The sequence below is a fragment of the Alligator mississippiensis genome, chromosome 1, assembly GCF_030867095.1.
Source record: "Alligator mississippiensis isolate rAllMis1 chromosome 1, rAllMis1, whole genome shotgun sequence".
Classification (NCBI taxonomy): Eukaryota; Metazoa; Chordata; order Crocodylia; family Alligatoridae; genus Alligator; species Alligator mississippiensis.
Window position 1 is genome coordinate 350565372 of NC_081824.1, and position 18895 is coordinate 350584266.

Below are 18895 nucleotides of genomic sequence, written 5' to 3' on the forward strand. Positions count from 1 at the left end.
GGAAAAGAGGGGCGGAGTTTCAGAAGACCCGGCGGGGATCTGCCTAGCGACTCTGCCCCCTGAGGTGACGTTGTTCCCAACGGCCCTGCCTCCTTGCCACGGGGAGGGGGCAATGGGAGGAAGGATGTACCCAATGCTTCCAGATGAAGAATTTAACTCTTTCTCTGCTGCAGCTCACCCAATAGCTGTGATGAAGCATGTTGCGGATGAAGAAGGTACTACACGTACCACTGTTGTCACTCGCACACGCACCCGACCAGAAATTCAAGAACTTTGTAGAGAATCTAAAATAAAACCAGAAGAAACCTTGGCCATGTGGTTAGGACGATTAATAGTGGAATTTGGATCTGACACCTTAGACAAGGAAGAAGCAAGTGCCCTGACCCGACAAGCGGCATGGAGTGGAGGGCGTGCTACTGACTTGAATGTGGTCATGGACAGTGCCCACTGGCCCATCCTGCTCCCAGCGCTCATAGTGGGACAGGTAACCCACAAATTTCACACCTGGCATGAAGGCCGCCCGCAGGAGGCTACTGCAGAGCAACTCCTCCTGGCTATAGTTCGGGTGTCATATCTCTCATGGAGCCCGAGAACGAATCCAATGGGACTAACAGCAGTCCAACGCAAAGAGAGATGTGCTCATTGCCACCTATCGGACCCTGGGGCAATTCCAACACCCTGGAAGCTATAGATGCCTGCATGGAGGTATACGGAGGAGCAAATGCCGTTACACTCCGACTCTTTTTGAACCCAAAGGCAGGTCAACCAGTGGGAAATCTCTTAGGCCATCTCCCACGACTGCAGGCACTCATGAAGCAAGGCGAAGAAGCTTCTGATGATATAAGGGACCGACCTTCAGCATACCCAGCCAAAACACTGAGACCTAGACGTCAAGAGTATACCCCCCGGCGAGAGCCATGGTGGTCACCTCCAAGAACCCCAAAGGAAAGAACAACAAAGGAAAGGAATATGTTTGGTTTTCTTCTCGCCTGCTCTGGACTTACAAAGACTCAGTTGTGAATTTTGGGAGAAAGGGCCCAGTCTCATCTGGCCGAAACATTAGGATTCAAATTCGAGGACCCACCAAAAAACGAGTAATGGCCGTCGGCTCTGCCGGCGGCCTTCCCCAACTCAAACCTGACCCCACTGATCCTCGTCCATACGCTGAACTCACTGTTTACGAACCTACCAATCCGAATGACCAACAACAAGTATTCTTCCTTCTCGATACTGGAGCTCAGACCAACGTGATTACCTCAGTGATACCTCATCAAAAGACCACCAAAACGATCAAGGTACAAGGGCTTAACGCTATCGCCGTCATAACGAAGGTCAAGTTTTGGGTCCAGGACCACCGATACCCCCTAGAGGCTGTCCTAGGGGGCATCAACATTTTAGGGATCCCGGGGATAAGAGCGCTTGACCTTAAAGAACAAGTGCTACAGGCATTGCCCATTATTATCCCAGAATAGGATTGGCATCGACCAATGCTTCGTAACACCTCCACCTGGCGATATCAACCAATCCCAACTAATGGTCCTCTAAAACAGTCCCTTACTGACCTCCTGCGGCAACTCAAGCGACGAGGCTGTATTAAGACCGTAACAGCCAGCACCTACCTGTCATCAGGATGGGGAGTTGCGAAATCTGGAAAACCTAACGAAGCCCGGCTAGTCGTAGACTATAGGGAGGTTAACAAAAGATGTCAAGTACTTCAACAACCTAATCCTTCTACTCTGCCACAATGTATGTTTGAGATGGCACAGTTCCAACAAAGTAAGTGGGTCAGAGTCACATTGGACCAAAAAAAATGTTCTTTTCCATCCCGATAACTAACCCGGAAAGAATACTAAATATATGTATTGATGACATCATGTACAGGTGGACAGTCTGTCCACAAGGATATCGCAACGCTCCATCACTAGCAACTGGTGCCATGAATAACACCCTAAAGAATTTTCAAGCCTCATACTCTCTTCCCCCAGAGGAGGAATTGAGAATTTGGAGTTATGTCGATGATATTGCCATCATGGGTCGCGATAGTTCCGTAGTTGCTAGTATAGTCAACCAACTAGTCGCTCACCTTCAAAGTGAGGGATGGACGATCAACAAGGAAAAGTCATGCCTACATCCTGTAGATGACATTACGTTCCTTGGCACTCAATACATCGGTTCCATCCGCCACGGAATCTCACATGAGGGTCCTAACATCGATCCATTAAAAACATTCCTCCCTGTAACTAAGAAACACTTTCAACAGCTTTTGGGTCATTTGAATTGGTATTGGCATTATGTTGGACCCAGTGATTTGGCACTCCTCACCAAATTGCAGCTACAGATCCGTAACAAATCCCAAAAGTCCACACCCTGGACGAAAGGAGACGAGCAGAACCTGCTTCGCCTGGTAACCACGGTTAAAGATACATAGCTCCATGCCATCGATCTAGGTGAGTCACTAACTACAACCCTTGGGTTCACCACAAACCACGTGTGGGCTGTCGTGCACAACCCTCGCAATGAGCTAGTATACACGGCCCATAAGACGCTTCAAGAGGCACAACATCGATATGAAACCGTAGGAAAAATCCTCCTAGCCGAACAACTGGTGGAGCCTTTAGCAAGGGGGCATGGGATGTTATGCACTCCCGGTGCCACATTGTTACCCTTGCTGGATGCGGAAAGAGTCGACCCACGTTTTCAGGGGGAGTCTAAGACCTGGAATACGCTAGTGCTTACCCACCATTACAACTGGCATTGCTGGAGGTTGGAAGACATGGCACCTGATCCAAGCCCAGAAGATGAGGAGAAGGTCCCTACACTGTATGGAACTTCTGCCCCGGCGTGGATGACCTCAGATGGAACCTCCCGACATGGCGGAGGCTATGGGTACTATTGCAAAGCTTGTAACAATAGGGAAATGTTTCAAGCCGACCCAGATGATAATTCAGCCCAAAAATGTGAATTGTTAGGATTTCTCAAGGTACTAGAACATTGTCTGACACATCATAACGACTCGCTCCCCGTTCCAATCATCGCAATTGATTCGCAATACATTTATAAAATTCTTACCAGTACAGCTTTTCCCTCTGAAAATTTGAATGATTGGCAAGACATCTGGAAAATGTTAACTAAATTTGTACGCCTCCTGTTGGTTAGGCACACTAAGTCACACCGTCCGGATACTGATCCAGTACATGAGGTCATTGATAAGCTCTTAGAAGATCCACTCCAGACTGACATAGTCTTGCCTATCACATCTACCTCCGGTCCTGAAGTAAATCCATTCCTCGCGTGGCTTCACGAAAATTGGGGTCACCCAGGACCACGGGCCTGCCATCAACGTTGGTGCCGAACCCTTACGGAGCCGGCCTCATACGGAGCTCGGCGCGATTGGGAAAAGGTAGCTCAGGCCTGTGAGATATGTGCTAAAGAAAAGTGCCATAGAACCAAACATCAGCTCAGAGCTTTTGATTCTTCACAGTTTCAGGCAGGAAAAGTTTGGCAGGTAGATCTGCTAGGAACTCTCCCAGGGTCTAAGCCGCCAAATAAAGGATTAGTTGTTGTTGACTTGGGAACAAGACAGTTACAAGTTATTCCCTTACGAAAAAGCAATGCCACTGCTGTTATTTCTGCCTTAACTGCTGTATTTGCCACCTGGCAACCTCCTCATGAGATTCAGTCTGATGGGGGACCCCCTTTTAACTCTAACGCTCTAGACAAATTTGCTCGTCTTCACAATGTAGCCTGGCATCTCCATCTGCCATATTACCCGCAGTCCAACAGCATTGTGGAAAGACACATAGGTCTGTACAAAGAACAACTTCGCCTCAGAGAAGGAGGGACATTTAAAAACTGGACTAAATTCAATCATGATGTTCTCATTTCACTGAACACCACTAAACCGTTATGGGACGAAGCTAATGTCCAGAAACCTCCACCTTGGGAACCCAAGTTCCAGCCAGATGAGTTAGTGTGGCTCTCAATACCACACCCCCATCAGTCTCATCCACAAGTTCACAAAGGAACCGTTCAACGGTCAGGACAATATCCTAATACCTATTCTGTTCAATTAGAAGAAAAGCCTGATCGTCCTCCTATTATCGTTCATCACAACTGGATGACTCACCGCTCCGACGTTCACCCAGTATCCTTACAGTGAATTTAATTATGAATCTCTTTTGTTTTGTGTTGTTGTCCTCTTTCTTCACAGGTTTAACCCCAGCAAAAGCAGCAATCCACAACCGCCTGATTGTGAGATTCATCGAGTACCAGACTGCAGTTCATTCGAGTCAATAGAGTGATGGTTGTGAAGGAGACACTGAGACTGTGAACGTCCATTCGCTCAGGACTTACTATAACACTATTTTCTCTCATTTTATTAAGTATTTTATTGACATTGTCTGTTAATAGGAGAAGACGGACTGACTACTAAACGAGGAGAGTCCCAAGCAGATGTTCTCCAATCAGACGATGATCAATAGTTGTTGTTATATGTTCAAGTTATTATATTTTATAGTTTGTTAAGAAGACCGGTCTATCAAATTGTTTGTTTATATATATATATATATATATATATATATATATATATATATATATATTGGTTGTTAAAGCTTTGCCAGGTCAGTAAGTCCCGAAACAAAGATGCCTTATGATGTGCTCATGTGTCTAAAATTCCAGTTGTGCCGCCAGCAAGGGGGCATTTCACAACCCAGTGATTTTGGTGCCTCAGCACGATGGAATTTTCCCGCCACATGAGAGCCTCTTGCAAAGCAAAGGTTTTCTGTTGCAACAGAAAAACCTCGGTGCAAAAGAGTTCCCACCATTCGAATGCAAATTTGTGTCCCGCTATTGGCCAGTTCTAAATTATTCCTACGTGGCGGCTAGTAATTGGCTTGCTAGCCGTTTAAAATTTTGTGCGACTTCTGCCCAAGTCGGAGAACTTTGAGCATGCTGCAGAGTGCTTCTAAAAAGAGATCTGACTTGTGGCTGAGCTGATCGATAGACTGATCACCTATCGATTCTTCTCCCCATCGCCAAGCGCAATGCCCGACGTACCCTTTCCCCGCCGGCTTGATTTGTGGACAGACGAGCTAGCCTGAGCTCTGCCAGCTGGAACAACTAACATAGTTGTTCAAACGACCGGACCGTCTGCGTCGCAGCTACAAGCGGCGTAAGTAAAGTTTTGCAACCATTAAGCTTTGTCCGCCTCTCTATTCACCAGCCCGCCCAACGAATGAGTAATTATTAAATCACCTCGAGTCAGCTCTGGCTGTCCGAGACAGTCACCTGATCACATAACACTGATATCAGAATGAGAGCCATCTCTGTCCATTTTTCCTTTACTAGCTCTAAAGTAATATTTTATATCACTAATATATATAAATACTCTATGGGACATATTTTGATCCACAATAACTGGAGAAACATGCCACTAGTATAAACCACTCATGGTAGAAGGATGAAAATTGTTTTCACACTTACCAGTTCCTCTCTAATATAGTATTTTAGGATATATTTGCATTGCAGTTGTTACTATGACTTCAGCATAATGTGGACATCCCCAAGCTAGCTATAAACTATCTAGTTCAGGTAGGTAGTTGTGTCACCACTTCAACACACTGCTCAGCGTGGACTAACTGCCCAGGTATTTTACTCAGATTCTTGGGTGGGTTTCTTGGGTGGGCGGGCTAAACAGGAGCCCCTGTTTAGCTCCTGCTGCTAGGACTAGATTGCTACTGGTAATCAAGCTTGTGTATTTAAATCTAGCTCACGTGTGTCTTGGACACCTCTGCTGCAGCTGTGGCAGTGACTGCACTATACACATCTTAATCTTTTTCTTTTTTTGACAGCTCCTGACTGTCAGTCAATGCTGTAAATATTGTGCACCTAACGAAAGGTTTACCCAATACTTAACTCTCCCATGAAGCAGGATGGCTTCAGGAATGTGAGTGCTAATCATTCTTGTTGTTATAAGGCCACGTGGAATAGGTTGAGTTTGACTACTCGCTTCCCAGAGTCCATAGAAACAGTCTGGAGACTGTGGTTTGTCTTGCAGCCTGCAAGTGACAGGGAAAAGCCACCATGACCTCCCTCCTGCACGATAAACTTCATGAAACCTACTGTCAGGCTCCTTCTCCCAGCAAAGATTTTCATCATCTTACCATCACCAAAAAAGAGGTAAAAGGGTAGCAGGACTCCTGTCCCAGATTTGTTCTCTAGTGTCATTTACATTCAACTAGCTTTGTAAGAAAGTTTATCCTCTCCGGATCTGGTTTCTAAAAATGTTAACTATATATAGCATCACATCTGTGCCAACCATCTTTTATTTTGTAGTAATGTTGTAAGATGTTTTCCTTGGCAAAATTAAAGTGTGTTATACTGACTGCTTTTTCATGTTGTGCAATGCAAGTTTCTCAAAACAAAGCATATCTTTGGACAAAGAATAAACATTTTTTTTCAGACATGTTATATGTTTTCTGACATTTATTGTGTTGTAGTTAGACTGTCATTTTCACTCATTTGGTTCTATCATTTTCAGTAGTTTGAGGGCAAAGCCATAATAGTATGTTATTATAGCAATATATGCAAAAATGATTGTGATATTAAGAATTTAAAATAATGTAGGTAAGAAATGCAAAAGCTAAGTGTTTACCAGGAATATTAGCTTGGTTGTTTTTCACATGTGCTTTGTCTTACAGTATATGCATAATGTGTTCAGCAGCATCTATGACTTAGAAATTATAAATCCTGTTTTTCAAAATGACTTTTTGAGCTTAATTAAGAGCTGAACTCTTATAAAAAGTCAACAGAGCTACATCTTCAAAGTGGCCTAAGCCATTTTCTGAAAATGGAACTTAGACATTTTTATAAATGTCATCCTCTATTTCAAACACATCTGACTCAGTAATTCTTAACTTTTTCCATATTGGGAATGCAGAATGCAACAGGGGGGAAATAGAAAGACCCCCCACCCCATTTTTCCTCTCTCTGAAACTGAGAGAGTTGGAAATTCTGACAAAACAGAAACTTTGAGCAAACAAAATCCTGACCAATATATATATTTTTAACTAGGGTTTTATTTCACACCTTCCAAAAAACTTCTTAGAGAATCAAGCTTAAGCATACAATGATGAAAATGAAAGACCTGTAGTTTTCTCTGTACAGAGCACTAAGACTAAAATGTAACACTAGCAAGGTTTCTTTCCTTGTATCTAGAAGTTTCAGGCATTCATAGACTGAAACTTCCAGATACAAAGAAGGACACATTCTCCATTGGTGTTAAATTTTAGTTTCATTATTTTATACAGAGAAATTTAAAGGCCATTACTTTTCATCTAAGCATGTGTCTAAGCTTGATTTACTGAAAAAAATTAACAGACTAGAGCTACAGGATAGAATTGTGGATTATATGAAAGTTATGTTTTGTTTCTAATATTCAGGGTTTGTTTCCTTTTGAATTTAGAACACAGGATTGGAAGGTACTTCCTAGGTCACCAGGTCCATTCTGCTGCTATTGCAGAAAATGCTTTGTATACCAAGCTCTCTCTTAAAATTACTTAAGTTTTTTGTTCCTAGTACTGCTACTGACAGTCAATCCAGAATCTCATTTCCCCAGTGGTTAAAAGCATTTTTTCTAATTTCCTTGTGGCCAGTTTATAGCCATTTGTTCTTGTGCTGCCATATTCCTTTATCTTAACTAGTTCTTCTCCTTCCCCTTGCCCTTTACCAGCTATGTATTTATTGAGAGCAATTGTATTGCCTTTCACATTTTGTTTGGCTGATAAGCCAAACTCTTTTAGTCTTCTCTTGCAAAATAGGCTCTCTATTCCCCTGATTGTTCTCAAAGGCCTTCTCTGCACCAGTTCTAGTTGGAATCCATCTTCCTTGGGCACAAGAATACAGAATTGTTCACAGCGGGGATCAGCAACCTGTGGCCTGCAAGCTGGATTTGGCTTGTGGAACCATTGCATCTGACCTACACATGCTGGGCTTTGGTGGTGCTTGGTGGTAGAAGCTTCTCCCATGTTGCAGCAGGGAAAAGCAGCAGCAGCAAGAGCTTTCCTCTGGTGCCTGCCTTTCTATCCATCTCTTAGCTCCACTGGGTCATTCTAGCCCACAGCTTGAAAAAGTTGCTGACCACTACTTAACAACTTTGTATCTTATTCAATGGAATTGGTACTTCCCCTATATCTAATGGACATTGCTCACCTGATACATCCTAGGATTTCATACGCTTTTTCATAGCTGTTTTACATCAATAGCTCAAAAGCATCCTCTGATCAACCAACCCCCCTTAGGGTTTTTTTCTCCTTTGTAATTTCTGGGAAGTTCTCAGCTTGTAGCAATAAGTCTGCTAGTCTGCAAGGGCATGTCCAAGGTTAGCTCATCATATCTGGAAATGAGGACAGTGCCCTCAAGCATACTTCACTGCCCCAGGTGGGCTGTTTCCTGACCCAGAGGGAGGCCTATTAGCTTGGGAGTAGGCTAATTGACAGTGTCACTCAGAAGTATTAATTAGCCCACTCCAGAGTCACATGACAGAAGTTGTATTGTTTTGGATTCAGGAGGCAGCTCAACCAAGAACAGTGTAGCATGCTTGAGGGCACTACTGTTGGACACAGTGGGAGCATTTACACAAGACATTTACTGCTGTCGCCTAATTGGCTGTGCAGTAGAATGTCAGCATCTACAGGTGCAGCCTTATTAGGCTGCAGTAAACTAATAAAATCCTTGTGCAAGCCAGGGCTGCTGTGCCCTGGCTCAATGTGCTACAGTCCCAGGTGCATGTGTAAACGCTCTGCCTGAGAGCAATAAACTCCAGTGCAAACTGCGCCAGAGTTTATTCAGTCAAATTAATTTCACATGTAGATGTGCCTAGTGACTTTGCCAGTTAGATATGAGCAATGTAACCTTGCACTTGATACTATTTATTATTACATTTCATCCCGTTCCTATTTCTCCAGTCTCAATGTCATTTAAGTCTTCCTGCATGCTATTTCAGTCCTGCTCTGTACTGATAATGCCTCCTAACCTTATGTCACCAACATATTTCATCAGTACACTCCTACTTTTCATGTCGATGTCATCAATGAAAAATAAAGTTGTTCCCAAAATCAAAAGTTCAAACTCTAGTAATTTTCTTCCAGATCGATATTTCAGCTTTCAGCATGAACTGTTGTCTTCTCCCCATTAGCCAATTTCTTACTTGCCTTACAATTGCCATACTAATCCTTACCTTCTTTATTTTAACTAATCATTTCCCACATGACATTCTATCAAATGCTTTACTGAATCCTAGAGAAATTATATCCAGCATATTTCCATTGTCTAGAAAATAAGTTATTGTATCCAAGGAAGATACCAAATTAATCTGACACAATCTACCTTGTAATTTCATGTTGCATTTTATCCAGTTTACCTTTACTCTAACATTTATTGCTATTTTTACATTAAAAAAATGGAAAGTCAGAGTAATGCGTCTGTAGTTGTCAAGCAAAACCAAGGAAGTGATTCTTCCACTTTACTCAGCATTGGTGAGACCACAGCTGGAGTACTGCATCTAGTTCTAGGTACTGCAGTTCAACAAAGACATGCAAAAGCTTGAGAGAGTCCAGGGAAGAGCCACCTGTATAATCAGAGACTTGCAAGGCAAGCCATATGAGAAAAGGCTAAAGGACTTGGGTCTCTTCAGCCTAAAAAAGAGAAGGCTGAGAGGGGACCTGGTAGCAGCTTACCTCTATTTCAGGGGAATACATCAAGGGGTTGGCAAACAACTTTCCCAGGGCACCCTTGGGGAAAACCAGGAGTAATAGCCACAAACTCCTAGAAGACCATTTCAGGCTTAACACTAGGAAAAACTTCTTCATAGTTAGGGTGTCCAGACTGTGGAATAGAATCAGAGGTGGTGCAATCACCTACCCTGGAAATCTTCAAGAGGAGAGTGGACAATCACCTTTCTGGGGTCACCTGACCCCAGTTGTCTTTCCTGCCTAGCACAGGGGGGCTGGGCGTGATGATCTTCTGAGGTTCCCTCCAGACCCTTACAGTCTATGAAATGTAATATGATAATTTTATCTACAAGATCTTTTTAATTATAATGGAGGAAATTAAAGATGTCAAAAGATAAACAAGTGAATAGACTTTATTAGACCGCGGTGATATTGACACGTTAATTTCTTGGCCTGTGCAGAAAAAAAGAAACTTTGTAGATAACTGTACATGTCAGGGGGTAATATTTTTGTAACTAGAGATTTGTAAATGAATGTGTTTGAGTACATAGCTACAGGGCTGCAATTGCTGCAATGAACTGGATAAATTATGCATTCTACAAATACCTTTATAAGCACTGAGAAAAGTTTCTTTGTGTATCTAGCACCAAATCTGTATCTTTTCTTGTGCATTGCTAATAAGCTGCAGCATGAGTTTCTGCATGGGTGCTTTTTGTTTGAATTTAGTATTTTGGTTTTTGGCAAAGCTTAAAAAGGGACTGCTTTGAACTTTCTCCATGCTTGTCCTTCCTTATTGCTGTTTCTTGTAGGTGATCTGGAGGACTTGGAGGATTTCCTTTCGGCCAAATCAAGAAAAGGTTTTTCCAACAGAAGTGAGAAAGCCCCACAATCATTTTTTATTGGACAAACTGTTACACAGCAAGTATTGAGTTTGAAAACAAGGAATAGAAATAATACAATTGTGTGCATTAGCAAATCAACTTGGTCTTTTAATGAGACTCTCAGTACTAATGTTATGATTTACACTGTAATCCTTGCATATGGCTATTGTAATTCATTTTAGTCTCTTTTTAGATTAGTCAAATACTCTATAAAACTACCTATTTCTTGTTATTACATGGTGGTGTTTATAATGAATAGCAGAGTAAGCACTATATAAAAAAGTAGCTAGGAAGGAATCTATTAATCATTGTTAGTGCCTTAAATACACATGGAAAATCCTCCTGCCACTTCTTACAGATACGATACAGTTAAAAGTGTTTTCTTAGCTATTTCATGTTTACATAGGAAACTGAAAAGCTTTCAGTATAGAATGGTTACGGTATTTGCATTGTAGGTTATTGTCATAAGGAAAGAAAATGCATTGTGCTTTATTTAGCTGAAGGAAACAATATATCTTTTATTTAACATGCCTAGGCAATTCATATTTATTACCTCACTCTTAATTATAATGGAAACTTGCCCTCTGCCTAGTGCTAAATTATTTTTCCTCAGTAGTTAATTGCATTTGATGGATTACCTTCAGTTGTTCTGCTCTCAGCCCCTCACCGCCACCCTCCACCTGGCACAGCCTTAGCTGAATGCCCCTCCTCCACCCAAGTCCCAGGAAAAGCCAGGGCTGCGCTGGGTGATGGGGCTGGGAGCAGACCTGTGGCGAAATTTGGGGTGGCTGCAGCCTCCTCCCAGTGCTGCTGGAGCCCACGCTGAGCCCAGCCCCTGGTGAAAAGAACTATGCAGCACCAGCTCTGGCTCCTGCAGCTGCTGCCCGCCCTGTACAGATCTGGGGGCATACGCTCCCTCCTCACCCTCCTAGGGTGCAAGCAGCGGCAGGAGCTGCCCCCATCCCATGAGCCGCACCTCCATCCCATGCCCCCCTCACCCCAGCTGGGCAGCGCCTCCCCTGCCTCCTCCCTCACCGTGGGGGGCATTGATCTGCACCCCCATGCCCCTTCCCTCTCCCCTCTCCTTTCACCACACCAGACTTACCACCTGATGGCAGCTGTATCAGATATTGGACCGGTATTGGCTGATATGCCTCCTTAAATATCAGCTATCGGTATTGGCCCCCAAAATTTCTGCACCTCTAGTTGTTACTTTCCTGGGGGAGTTACTCTTAACTATATAATATTATTGAGTTTAGCATCTCTTACTTGCATCTGGGATTTCTTTAAACCTTACAAAAGTCATAGACACAATGTAGTGTCTACTCTATCCCCTGTTAGCACTAGATTTATGACCCAGATACCTTGTTTCTGGCAGACCCAAACCCTCAGACAGACCACAACCTCTCCATTCAATAATAGGCAAATTTTATTGATAGCAGATAAGAATAATTCAAACAATTCTATATCTACCAGTCCTAGAGCTGCACAGAGTCGCTACATCTGGTCAGTGGAAACTTCACTCTGAGGTTCTCTCTTGAATGTCAGCTGTCATCAGCCTGGAGGTCGGAGGCCAAGGCCCTCCCTCTCCAGTGGGGTGGGTGAGATGGGTTAGTGGTATGCCCTCTGTCCATGATGGCTTTGGGTTCCCCTCTCAGGGACCCTTTGCTGCTCTGAGATTCCTCCTTTTGTATATTTTTTTCCTCTGTGATGACTCTTCATCTTTGGGTATTGCTGATTGGCCTCTCTGTGGTCATTATACTGTCCATGTTCTGTCCTGTCAGCATATTCCTTTGTTTCACAAACCCAACGCATGCACACATCCTAATTTGATTCTTTCCAGTCTTCTCCTAACTTGGTCTGTTCCCTGAAACTGGAAATCTCAAGGGCTCTGCAGTTGGGTTCTGCAGTCGGGCACCTAATGCCACTTTATTTCATGTTATGGAACACTGTGGTACATGTCTTCAATTTCCCAGCCTGCATGTCTGCTTGGCTGTGTCAAACACAGTGGGCCTTGAAGGCACAAACAGGCTTTTTAGAAATCAATTAACCCTTGCTGCTGTCCTGGATCATTATTCTAGTGCATATCTACTTTACCTATAAGCCAATTCCCAAAAGCAAACTTCTAAATACCATTTTCTAGCTATTATCCCCTCCCATGCCTGCTCACTTGGTAGCATGGGAGTTCTTTTTCAACCCTTTTATATTTTGTGATAGCAGATAATCCCCTCTTCATCAGCAGTAGGGTGACTTTTCTTTGGTTATGAGCAGTACACATTGATTTGTCTTTAATATAATTGGGATTTTTTTTCTACTTTTAAAGTTGATGCCAAATGTTTTGTCAATGGAAGAGATCTTATGACGCTCATAAATGCAGTTTTAGACAGGATTAGGGTAATTTTGAAGAGATTAAGGAATTTCTCTCCTTTATATTTTTCTTTACTCTCACCATGTTAGACTTAAGAAAAAGTATTTCTGCCCAGGTTTTAAAAACTGAATGGTCTTCCAGAGCCTCCTTCCCATAAACACCAATCACAGTAGCTTTTTATATATTATTTAGGCAAAGGTTAACTTCACTTTTAAGGGCTGTAAATATTCTGATGAAATGCTTGTGACTTTATTGTGTGGGTGTAACTAAACGGTAAATGCTTTCAGTAATATTTGTTGGTTTGCATAGCCAAGGTTACTTCTAGCATTTGTAGCATCATGCTTAAAGTAATCCATATAGAAGTTGGCCAGCCTTTTAATTGCAATAAAAGAATTAGGTGAGGTATTGACATGGTCTGTTGAACCTCAACAGCTTCTCTCAGCAGGAGGTTCCAGTTTCTCATTGCCAAGCAGATGGAGTCTCCTCCCTTGCTGCCCTGATTCAAGTGCCAGAGCTCCAGAGAAAAGACAAGAGTTCAGATACACCCCTTTGCTCACCATTCCCTATTAGCATATGGAGTTTTTTAGATCACTTTTCAGATATGTCTGATTCCCCTAAGGGTCCTAAATTTGGAGATCCATCCTGGGGGACCAGACACCTAAACTTTAAGCATTGTAGTTTTAATCAGTTCTTTAGATAACTAATTTCCAGAGATCTATTTATTTGCAGAATACTTTTTACTTATTTTTCTTGTTCCTCTCTCTTTTCTATCACAGGGAAGGTACAGGATGTCTTTAGTAACAGGATGTTGGAATACATTCTAAACCTGTGCCAGGGACATTATGATTTCCTGGTTCGAATGCCTGACAATCTGCTTATATATATCCTGTCATTTCTTAACACTGATGCCATTGGACAACTGTCAAAAACTTGCAAAAAATTTCAGCAGGTAAGGTTGAGGTATAGCTGGGATCCATCCAAACTCATGAAGCTTTACAGCATCATTTAAAGAAACACATTACTATGATTGATGGATCTGCTATTGTAGATTTCTCTGGTAAATAGATATAGAATCAAGCAGCAGGGGTATCAGGATCAGACATCTCTCTAATGGTAATAAGAATATGACTACAGACCTTTATAACCTACAGCCATATTCTGAATGGCCAGATGAATGTTTCTAAAGTCCACAGTCACCCCATCTTCAAAAGAACTGATCAGAAGTATAATTAGTAGTGGGTGACTGGGACATGAGTCCTAGGTTGCTGAGGTACAAGGGGTCGCCCATAACAGGAGTTGTGGTAGCACTTGGAGAGAGGGCAGGGCTAAAGTGGCATTTGAGAAGGGGGCAGGGGCCAGAGTGACATTTGGAGACAGTGTAAAGTTCGAGGCTGCCATGCTGCAGAGGAGTGCTGCCAAATCAGTGTTTCCCTGTCATGGTGGCAATGGGATTCAGCAGTATTAGGTGATGGCTGTCAGGGGCATTAAGCCCCTGATTGTTGACTGTGCTAACACCTCCCCCTACAACAGGTGTAAGACTGACTATGGGACCAGGGCTTCCAGGAATATTGCATCTAGGACACAGATCTTACTGGTTATGCCTCTGAAGGTAGTGCCTAGGATCTTGCTGACCAAATGAAAAATTCTACCTTGTTGTGTTATCTCTTTTACTGTTTCCTTTCCTCCTGTTTTGAATTCCACTAAGAGTTCCACTTCTAACATGTAGTTGTATTCTCTCCTTCTTCATTTCCTGCCTCCTTTTCTTCCATCAGTCTCTGTTCTTTCTACCTTCCATTTAGAAACCAGATGAGGAATCTTCAACCCCAATTCTGGTTCTAAAAATAAACTTTGGCATAGAAGCTGCCTAGTCTATTTGGAGAGTAGGCATTGAACTTGTAAGGAAGCTGTGGTTTCCTTTGGAAGTGTTGCTTCAGAAAAATTTGGATAAATTTCCAAGGGTTGAATTTGTTCTGTGGAAAATCCTGGATCTGTACAAATTCCTTTTATTCTGTGCATTCCTTTTGTTCTGTGTTATTTAACAATAACAGTCAAATCTTTTCTATACTTATGCCAATTTTAACCAAACAGCTTTTCCCCATTGGCTTCAGTAAAATGAATAATATGCATATAAAAAACCCCTGGCAATAATCATAATACCATTCATTAATGAGTCAGGTAATACTCTTCTTTCCACTGCCATAAATCTGGAGTAAATGGAGCGTAAATAAGACGAGAACCTACCTTTTAGAAAGTGCATATTGTGTAATATGTATTGAAAATATTTATCTTTCAGTTATGCAGCAGCAAAGCATTTTGGGAGAGAGTTGGAATGCTTCAAAATAAACACAGTCTTGATGAGAGGATGATGGCGTTCCCAGTCTACAAGAAGCTAATGAACTTAAATCAAAAGCACCATCAGATGCAGAGAAGACGGACTACACTTTTTTAATGTTGTTTGAGTATTATTGGAATATACCCAACAGGCCAATCATGCATTTTCCTATTATATCACTACTACTAAAAGAAGATTAAGAAGTTAAAATAAATATCAATTTCTCTAGAGGATTAAGATCTCATCAGTCCGTTCCCTCATTAGTTACAATTGGAATGGCAACATTAGTTTGCAAATCACGTTTCCATCTGAATTGTTTGAAATTATTTAATTACAAGTAATCCATCATTTTACTGGGATGGAAACAACAGCAATATTTATACTTTTTTCTTTTGTTAAGGATTTTTTGTGGACGTTATAGCTTCTCATACATATCAGAGGAATACCAATGCAGCTGGGTGTGTCAGCTGGGCAGCTGTTACACACAGATCAATGGTAAATTCTGGTTGCTACCATGCCACCAACGTGATTGTGCAACTGTGGCAGCAGCATTTTTTTTTAGCCACCCTCCTCCTCCCATCCAAGGCAGCACCTGAGACAGCTGCCCAGGTTGCCCTGCTCTTGTTATGCTGCTGATACAGGCCCTACAATGTTGAACCTTAAAGTAAACAGTAAAGTATACAAAGTTGTACACAAAAGGAGGAGGAAGAGGGTCACCCTGACCAGGCTTAGAGAATAACGCATAGGCCCAGCAAAAGACTAGTTGAAAAATAAAGAAACAAGGGAAAAGGAACAGTTTGCTCTTTTAAATTCTTAGTTTAATTTTTAAAGGGGCCAATGTGAGATAATTGAGCTTTATTGAGCTTTTAAAGTCATAAACGTAACATCTTTCAAAATGTTATTCCTTTAAATCTGCTTCAAGTCATGAATATTACTGATTATTTAGCTTCTATCTCACTCCACCTTACAAAAATAGCTCATTGGACATACGCACACTTATTATAGTACATGCGGTGCAGTAGGAATTATAAACAAAAGACTTGAGCCCTAAATAATGGCTTAAGAAGTGATACAAAGGAGCTTGAGGGCGGGGGAGGCAGCAGGTTGGCCATTACATTTGAAAAAGTTAAATGCCAAATACTACTTCTCATAGCCATCATAAAGCAGGAAAATATATTGAAGTGAATACAGTTGTGGTGTAAATGCAGGCAGTTCCAATGTTCTCCAGTGGTCAATGAAGCTGGACCTACTCACAGCAAGGCTGAATGGTCAAAATAAGTTACTGGTGTCGAAATAAAATCTTTCAGCTTATTTTTATTAAACGTGGTGGTGAGCTGCACATTTGTACTCCTGTTTGAGCTGTGAGAGGATGGAGTGCAGAGAAGCGCTTTATTCTCTGTTCTCTAGGGCAGACTGAGCATGCTCCTACTGCTTAGTAACAGGAAAGTGGCAGCTCGCTGGCTGATCCGAGGGAGGGAAGAGGAAACTTCAGGCAGTACTGCCTCTCCATAGCAGCAGACATGTGGAAGTGTTCCCAAAGATTTAAAAAAGGCCTCTCCTACCCTCCCCTCAACATGCACAAAAAGCCACTAGTAGATCATATGCTGCAATGAGGAGTGGGTCAGGGACTGGGAAGCCAATTTGGCTTGTTGTGACAGCTAATCAGAAACAGTTCCTCATACCCTCCCTTTGTTACACCTTTTTTAAAATTCTGTACACTAAGTGCATTTGGGACAAATATTTAGTTTGTTCCTGAAAAATAAACAATGCATATTGACAGCAGTAGTATTATGGAATTACTGCTAAGACCATGTTCAACTTGTGTCATTTGAGAGTGAAGTTGGAGGAGCAGATGAAGACCTTTCAGAGACACCTTGGTCTGTCCTTCCCTGCGAACATCTTCTGAATACAGCTGTCAAGTTTAGTGCAATCTATTTCTTTCCAAAAACGATGGTACCAGAAAGCCAGTGTATTTGGCCAGCTGACAGTTGTCTTTGTAGCCAAGAGCTCTAAACAAGCAGCTGGTAGAGTCAGTCCTTTTACCTTCCCTTCCATTTGGTCCCGGCCCATAGTATGAAGGTTACGAAGAACATTTTAGGGCCTGGAAGCTTGGCTCAGAAGTCAGACTGATGGTAGCTACAAAAGGAGAAGCTTCCTCTCCACCCCTTGCTACATAATCCCCATCTTCCTGTACAAGTAGTGGAGGCCCCCCAGGCAATTGGAGGTGAGTCCTGGATGGTGTTATCAGAATCAGACCCTTCTGGACTCTGGCTGATGAGACTAAAGTGCTTGTCTAACACATGAAGCATCCTTTCTTTCCTGTACCCTGCGATGTGCCCCTGCCTCTGTATCAAGTCTGTGTCCCTGCCAAGTCAACCAAGCTGTCAGTCCAGGGTGAGGGGATGTTCTCTGCAAGTGTGGAGCCTCTCTCTCATTCTCTAGGCTGCATTCTTCAAGGAAGTGGCCATTAACTACTTGAGCTCCTTTGCTGAACAGTGGATACTCTGGGTTTTCTGCTCAGTGGCCTCCTCTGCTCTTGCTTTAAACCTGCAGTACTCAATCTATAGCCTGCAGACCAGATCTCGCCCCCAAAATAACTGGATCTGGCCCATGCCTCCCCTTCCAATGCCACTGATCCTGTCCACAGCTGGGGGTAAGCTCTCCTCCTCTCTCCCCACCCTCTAGCATTGGCAGCCACCTTCTTCTTCCCTTTCTGTATGTGAAAGGAGTGGTGGCCCACAGCGTAGCCAGGTCACAAGCACCTAGCTTGTCTCTCTCAAAGGTTCAGCTCCACTGCTTTAAACCTTTAACCCACACTCCCATTCCTATTTTATCACTTTTGTTTGAAATATGCTATCCTTAGAGTTCCCTTCGGGCACTCGTGTACTCCATACATTTGACATTAGAGCCTTTTGGCCAGCAGTGCCTGTTGAATTTCCTTCCTGTGCCCTGAGCTTTCTTGCCTCAATAGTCAACAACACACACATCTGAGGGCATAGATGGTAGAGTGGGACCAACTTGTCTCCATCACCAATACAGAATCCAGGTTTTATAATACTACACTGTAGTATTAATGGGGCTGGATCATGGAGTACTTATATATAACATGCATTAGAGAACCAGTTACAAGGAAGTAACTGTTCTTTCTTCAAATGTGTATATGGTGTATTCCATTTTTTTGGTGATCAAGAAGCAGTAGCCTGAAGGTACATGCTTGGAGTCTGCCTGAAGAGAGGCCATCAAACAGTTCTGCCAAAAGAGGCAATCACTTGAACACCTCTACCAGGGGAGAGTGTCACATAGGTGTGTTCTTGTTACTGCAGAGTCAAATCCAGAACAGGGCCCCATCACCCTTTTTAATATGAATAAAATAATTGCACATATAAAAACTTTCCCTCACCTTTATTAAAATCGTAATATATTTAGCTCTCATAATAAAAATGTATTTAATCTCCTGTTGCAATAGCCTCTTCTAAGAGAAGTCCCTGAAAAGGAAGGTAAGTAGGGAGATGGTAAAACTGAAGTATTTTATTTGGATTATTTCTAGGACCTAACAGGCCAATGGTTACCCAATCTAGCTTAGTTT

At 42.5% G+C, this 18895-nt stretch overlaps 1 non-coding gene across 1 annotated transcript; it reads left to right on the plus strand.

Annotated features, from left to right (window-relative positions):
- The first annotated feature begins 10391 nt into the window (after positions 1–10391).
- Positions 10392–16533, plus strand: LOC109282561 (uncharacterized). The gene is made up of 3 exons (XR_009459194.1): positions 10392–10600; positions 13754–13926; positions 15271–16533. It is a non-coding gene; the product is annotated as an uncharacterized LOC109282561 (transcript).
- Positions 16534–18895: the final 2362 nt, after the last annotated feature.